This window comes from Aegilops tauschii, chromosome 3 (genome assembly GCF_002575655.3).
Source record: "Aegilops tauschii subsp. strangulata cultivar AL8/78 chromosome 3, Aet v6.0, whole genome shotgun sequence".
Lineage (NCBI taxonomy): Eukaryota > Viridiplantae > Streptophyta > Magnoliopsida > Poales > Poaceae > Aegilops > Aegilops tauschii.
In genome coordinates this window covers 571447583-571454254 of record NC_053037.3, presented here as the reverse complement: position 1 = coordinate 571454254, position 6672 = coordinate 571447583, and positions in this window count along the sequence as shown.

Here is a 6672-nt window from a genome sequence, read left to right as displayed (position 1 = left end):
CCTCCCCTGATTTTCATGGTGGTGGGCCCCTCCCTCCCCCGAATCTACAATCAACAGCTCACACGTTTCACATTACGTTAATTACGTAACTGGGATTACGTAGGTGTAGCATTACTCGTCCTAAAAACCCAACTAAGCCAACCTCCCAGCATATCGCGCGGGAAAAGACCCGGCCGCGCCGTTTTAGTCGGGATTACCGGATTACTAGTAGTAGTATCGATGGATCGCGCGAAGCAACAAAATATTTTTTGAGGGGGCGAAGCACCTAGTTTAATAGGAAAAAGGCGGTACACTCACAACACTCCTGTCGCGGTCGCATTGCACCCCACACACATTCGGTCCTGCACACGGCTCACGCAAATGGAACGCGCTTCGGCTTGCCTCTTCACTGACACGTGGGACTGCACTTGGAGAAACCGACCATGCGCCAAACTCCCCCCGCCCACCACGCGAAAATCCTCCCCCCCACACCCAAAAATTCCGCCCAAATCCAATTCAACTGCCCTTTGGCCAACTAGCCAATAATATTCCCCAAACCCCCTCCCCCCTGTCCCCCTCCACTCCATTCACTCCGCCAATGCCGCCCTCCCCGCCACGCAATACGTCGGCGCCGCGGTTCGGCGATCCTCTCGCTCCCACAGTACGCTCTCGTAGACTGCCGTCCTCTAGCCGCGCCATCACCTCTGGCTACGTTCTTGTGGAGGCGCACGGTGGTCAGCGCCGCCACCGCTGGCGACGTTCGTGTGGAGACGCACGACGGTCAGCTTCTCCCACGGTACGCGCATTCTAGACTGAGGCCCCGTTCATGTCGGTGTAGCGCTGAATGTTAGCTGATAGACGCTGTTAATCTCACTGCTTGCCGAAGTAGTTTACTGTCAATATGCTCTGCTTAAGAAGCTTCCTTGCCCTGTTCTGCACTCAATCTGCTTAGCTGAGATGGTATGCCAAGGCCGATTAGTTGCTAAAATATCCTGCCATATATTTATTGTGACGTAGATTGCCATGGTCTAGTAGCCAATCTGTTAGGTGAAATAGCTCTACACCGTTTTATACTCGATCTTTGTTGCTGCGATGGCCTTCGATAGTTCGATGGCTGTGTGCTCGGCCTCATTGACTGCTGAAACAGCCTGCCATAATTTGGCACTCAAATCTGTTTGCTGAATTAGCTTTACATATATTTCATTACCTAGATCTGCTCGTCCAAATATCTTGCCATAGCTTTAGACATCGACCTAGTTTTTTTTTCTGGACTTCATAAAAAAGCATATATGTTTTTCCTGTAATATCTAGTAGAAGAACTAATTTGTATGTCTAATAGATGGACAAGACTTGGATAACTTCTGCTCGAAGATTCTCCGCTGCATATGTCGAGGGGGTTGAAAACTTCATGAACTTTATCAGAGCTGAGTACGGTGGTCCAAAATCAGATGTGCTCTGCCCGTGTAGCAGTTGTATGAATTTAGTTACAAGACCCCAGTCAACTGTGCAAAATCATCTACACTTGTATGGGATGTCGGTCACATATACTAGGTGGGTTCATCATGGTGAAGCTGTGAACGTCAATGTTATTGACTACGTGGAAGCAGCAGATCACCATCTTTATCTGCCTGATGCTCAGGTGGAAGAGGAGGAGGAGGTGGTGGTGGCGGAGCTAGTGAGTTTGACCAACATTGAAACAATGCTACGAAATGCTCGTGCATTCCGTGAACTTTCACCTGCAGAAGAAAAACGGTGGGCCCGCATGTTGGAACAATGCAACGTTGCTGTCACCCCAGGAAATAAGCTGTCAGTATTCTCAGCTATGGTCACCTTTCTTCATGTGAAGACATCTGAGCGGATGACCAACAAATCATTCAATGCGATGTTGGCTGCTTTCCGCGAATCTTTCCCAGTTGCGTCTGAGCTGCCACACACCTACAGTAAAATGAAGAATTTCCTTCGTGCAGTTGGAATTGGATATGATATGATCCATGTTTGTAAGAATAATTGTGTTCTGTTCCGGAAGGATTATGCCAACTTAAGTGAATGCCCGAAATGAAAATCATCAAGATGGAAAGATGGCGATGCTGTGAAGAGGATTCCTCATAATGTTCTGAGACATTTTCCAATTACACCAAGATTGCAGAGGTTGTTTCATGATGCTGAAACAAGAGAGGATGTACTGTGGCATTCTAGGAACCAGGAGTACAGAGATCAGAATGTAATGAGCCATCCATCTCATGGTAGTGAGTGGAGAAACTTTTGACTTGGCTTAGCTTCAGATGGATTTAACCCATTTGGCCACCAGAGCGCCACATATAGCATGTGGCCAGTGCTTGTTAGCCCTTACAACATGCCTCCAAATGTCTGCACCAAAGAATCAAACTACATGATGGCCTTGCTCATCCCAGGTCCAAAAAGTCCTGGAAAGGATTTTGATTTGTTCATGGAGCCACTTGTGGAGGAACTTCAACAGCTATGGAAGGGTGTTCTCACTCGAGACCTATATAGCAGCCCACCAGCTGATTTCTTTCTGCGTGCTGTTATAATTTGGTGCATCCATGATTATCTGGCTTTGGGCACTATGTTAGGGCGAACGACACATGGTTAGAATGCATGTGTTCGCTATGACAGGAATCCGCTGTCATACGCAATACTTAGCAAGATCTGTTACATTGGACACCGCCGTTTCCTTGCCAAGGACAAGCCGCATCCTAGAAAATACCGAAGACATGTGTTCAATGCAAAGCATGAAAACCGTGATGCGCCAAAGAGGCTCACCGCCGATGAGTTGCAAGTGGAATTAGAGAAGGTCAGGTATATTACACCAGGAAACCATCCTGGTGTAATGGTAGCGGGAAAAGGAAGCGTGGCAGGGTAGAAGAGAGATTATTGTTTACCCGCAGGTCCACTTTGTGGGACTTGGAGTATTGGAAAGATTTGGATCTGCGGCATAATCTTGATGTGATGCACATCGAGAAAAATATATGTGACAGCATTATCGGCACACTTCTTAATATTGAAGGCAAGACGAAAGATACCTTAAAATCTAGGATTGATTTGACACACCTGGGTATCAGAAAGGATTTGCAGGTGCAAGATGAAGGTAAACCACGGGATATGGCACCAGCTGTGTACGTCTTGGACAAGGTAAAAAGAAAAGAATTCTGTGAGGTCCTGTCACGTGTGAGATTCCCACATGGATTTGCTTCCAACCCTGAAAGGAGAGTCAGTGCAGATGGAAACAAGGTACAAGGGTTGAAAACTCATGACTGCCACGTCCTACTTCAAAGGGTTTTACCTGTTATCCTTAGAGGATTGGGCCGCCCTGACTTATACAGAGCAGTTGCAGAGTTGGGACAATTCTTCAGGGAACTCTGCAGTAGGAATATCAGGATAGATGCTTTGGAGCGTCTTAGAGACAAGATACCAACTATCCTATGCGACCTTGAGAAGATATATCCTCCAGCCTTCTTTGATGTGATGGTGCATTTAGCTGTTCATCTACCTGATGAGGCACTACTTAGAGGTCCAGTACAGTATGGCTGGATGTACCCTATTGAAAGGCGGCTAGGCACTTTCAAGGGCTATGTTAGGAACAGAGCTAGACCCGAGGGTTCCATTGCAGAGGCCTACATTGCTACAGAAGCATTGACATTCTGCTCAAAATACATTGAAACAGCTGATCAGCTTAGCAAAGAGGTGGGTGAAGACAATCCCGGGCTCAATGTTTTCGATTATTCTGTTCGAGTTACAGGGAAGAGTCGACAAGAGGACAAACCTAAAGATTTGGACAAAATGGTTTGGTATGTGTTGAATAACTGTCCTGAGATACTAACTTATATCAAGTAAGTGAAGTACTGCAGCTTATACATCATAATCTACTAAACTTGCAGCACATTCTTATATATTTTGATGTTTGACGTGATCACTATGTTGTCCAGCATCTACAAAGAGGAGTTACTGCCGCAAAATCCAAGAAACATTGACAAACTGGTTATGGCAGGATTTGCGAAATGGTTCAAGAACCATGTAAGCTTTTGAAGTGCACTGTCAGTTTTTTTAATATATTGAGTACATAAGATGATCAGCTTGTCTATTTTCTAACCATAGGTTAAGAAGATGCGGGAGGATGGGCAGGCAGTTGATGATGCCCTTTACTCACTAGCAATGGGTCCTGATACTCGGGTAAGACATTATGAATCTTGCGTTGTTGGAGATGTGCGCTACAACACCCTTGCACGAGACGAAGGCAGGAAGACACAAAACGGTGCCATCATGAGCACGGATACGTATGACAAAGAGACAACTGAAATGTATGCTAACATAACAGACATTGTTCAGTTGCAGTATATCTCCAGTTTCGAGGATCATCGGTGTGTGGTTCTGTTGTGCTGTCATTGGTATAACCTGTTTTCCAGGATCACAAAACCCAGAGCTAATGATTATTTCAAATCCATCAATGTCAAGGCGGCGTACCAGACCAACGAGCCTTTTATTTTGGCAAATCAAGCAACACAGATATTTTTCTTGGAAGACACATTTGCACGTAGCGATGACTGGAGAGTATTGCAAAGGTTTGAGCAGAGGAATTCGTTTAATGAAGTTGCACAACAAGATGATGCTTACACTGCTCCTGATGTACAAGATAACACAGATGTTCCTAATATCTTTGAGAACCATCACGTCAATGACGCCGGCGAAAAGATTGCCTGTCGTGCTGTGGACATACAAGAGTTGATCAAGAAGAAGCCAACGTTCGAGGACGTTGAGGACGAAGAAGAAGAAGACACCGTGGGGAATTACGATTCAGACTGATACACATGGCGAAGATGTTGACGCTGCTGCTGCGGATGATGATTACATTGCTTTTGTCGTATTTGCCTGTCAGAAGACGTTTTTTATCTACTATGTGAAATTGTGTTTGCTATGACAACTGAAACCTGATGAACATGTTGTTTAGTATTTTGCTGTGAGAACATCACTTGTTATGTATGCTGATTTGTGTTTGGTGATTGTATGGCAACTAAAACATGGTGACATTATTGTTTAGTTGTACTAATATTTGGCTGTGAAACTTGATTTTGATTACATAGTTTGCTGTTGGACTGCAATTTGCTCGACATCTTCGAATGAGAACAAAGCTGACCCGACAGGGCCTCTGCTATTTATTTATTTATATGAGCAAAAGGGGATACCCCCTGATTTCCGTTAATAGAAATCATTAGATGTTCACAACACTACGCCCATCCTGCTACACAGGTTTCATTCATTACTAGTTTCAGCAAAGTGCTCATGTCGTAGCCACTGAATACATCACGAGTGCTACATACACTGCAAATAAAGAGACCATCATCCTACAGAGCACATCGATTTTGCCCATTATCTTCACAAGCTCTTTCATCTCCACATTGCTGTCAAGGCCGTTCAACAGCTGTTGCTTGGCCATGATCAAAGGAACTGCATCTTTAACCTTCTGCTCTGCATCTTCCTCTTCTGCCGTTCCTTCAATTACTTGTCCAACACCCCAACCTGCTGGTATTGGGATTCCTCGGCTAACCAAATAATCAGCGTATTTGCATTCCCCCACATCAGATACTTCCCAGAAATACAAATCACACGAATCTTCCCTTTTCTGCACGAATCAAATTGGAAGATCATCAACCAAACTATAAAAAAAAATCAGCAACTGAAAGCAACAGAACAACACTTAAACATATTATTACCCCATGATTCGGGCATTTGTAGAAGACTCGGCCAGGGTTGCGGATTGTGGTTGAGACGCGACGGATGACTCTGCGTGATTTGCAGCAGTGGCACCACACCAACGGCAGCGGGTTGCGATGAGCAATCGGCTGCGGTGCACGTGCCGGCGGGGGTGTGATGAGACCCACAGGCGATGGTACGGGTGGCGACTTGACGCATATCTGGTTGTTGCCTGCTGAAGAGCAGGTGGACGAGCAGCCAACGGACATGGTTGCTGCGGCCAGAGCTTCTGATGCTAGGCAGAGTAAGTAGAGAAGAGGAGAAGCAAATGTTGGATATGTCAGTTTCATTACTTGCAGAGTAGCATAACACCATATATAGTCATAGTCTAGGTTTGGATTCGAACCCGCTACAGGAGCACGTCTTTCTTTTTTCTAAAACTCGGCAACGTCTCTTTACTGGTACACTAGCTTGTTCTGTACGCCTTTCCCAAGTCTTTGATTTTCTTTCCCTTTTTTTTGCGAGGAAGGAAGGAGGACAAAATTGAGAGTTCCTGAGACTCGAACCCAAGACCTCTCGGTTGAAAACCAAGGGTGCTAGTCACCTATGTGGCGAACGTTCCCTGTGAGGAGGACGGCAGACGAACGCATTTTCCTCGCAGTTTTCTTCCTATATATAAAAAAGTATGCTACTTGGTGTCCGCTTAGTCAACAAACGATTGTGCCAACCTTGACCGTTGGATTGACATTCAACGTCTGTCGCGTTTCTTCAGTCTCTTCTTCCTCGAGCCGCCAAAGCCAAACCAGCGCCGGCGGGACCGCCTGCTCCCGCCTCCCACGGCTGGCTGTGATCTTCCCCCCGGCTCCTGTTCGTTCCCGTCCGAGGCCTCACCATCGTCCTCCGCCTTGGTTCGCTCGCCGTGGCGCCGCCCTCCGGTGTTGTCAACATGGTCAACAACCGAGAGGAATAAGGAGATGACTGTACATG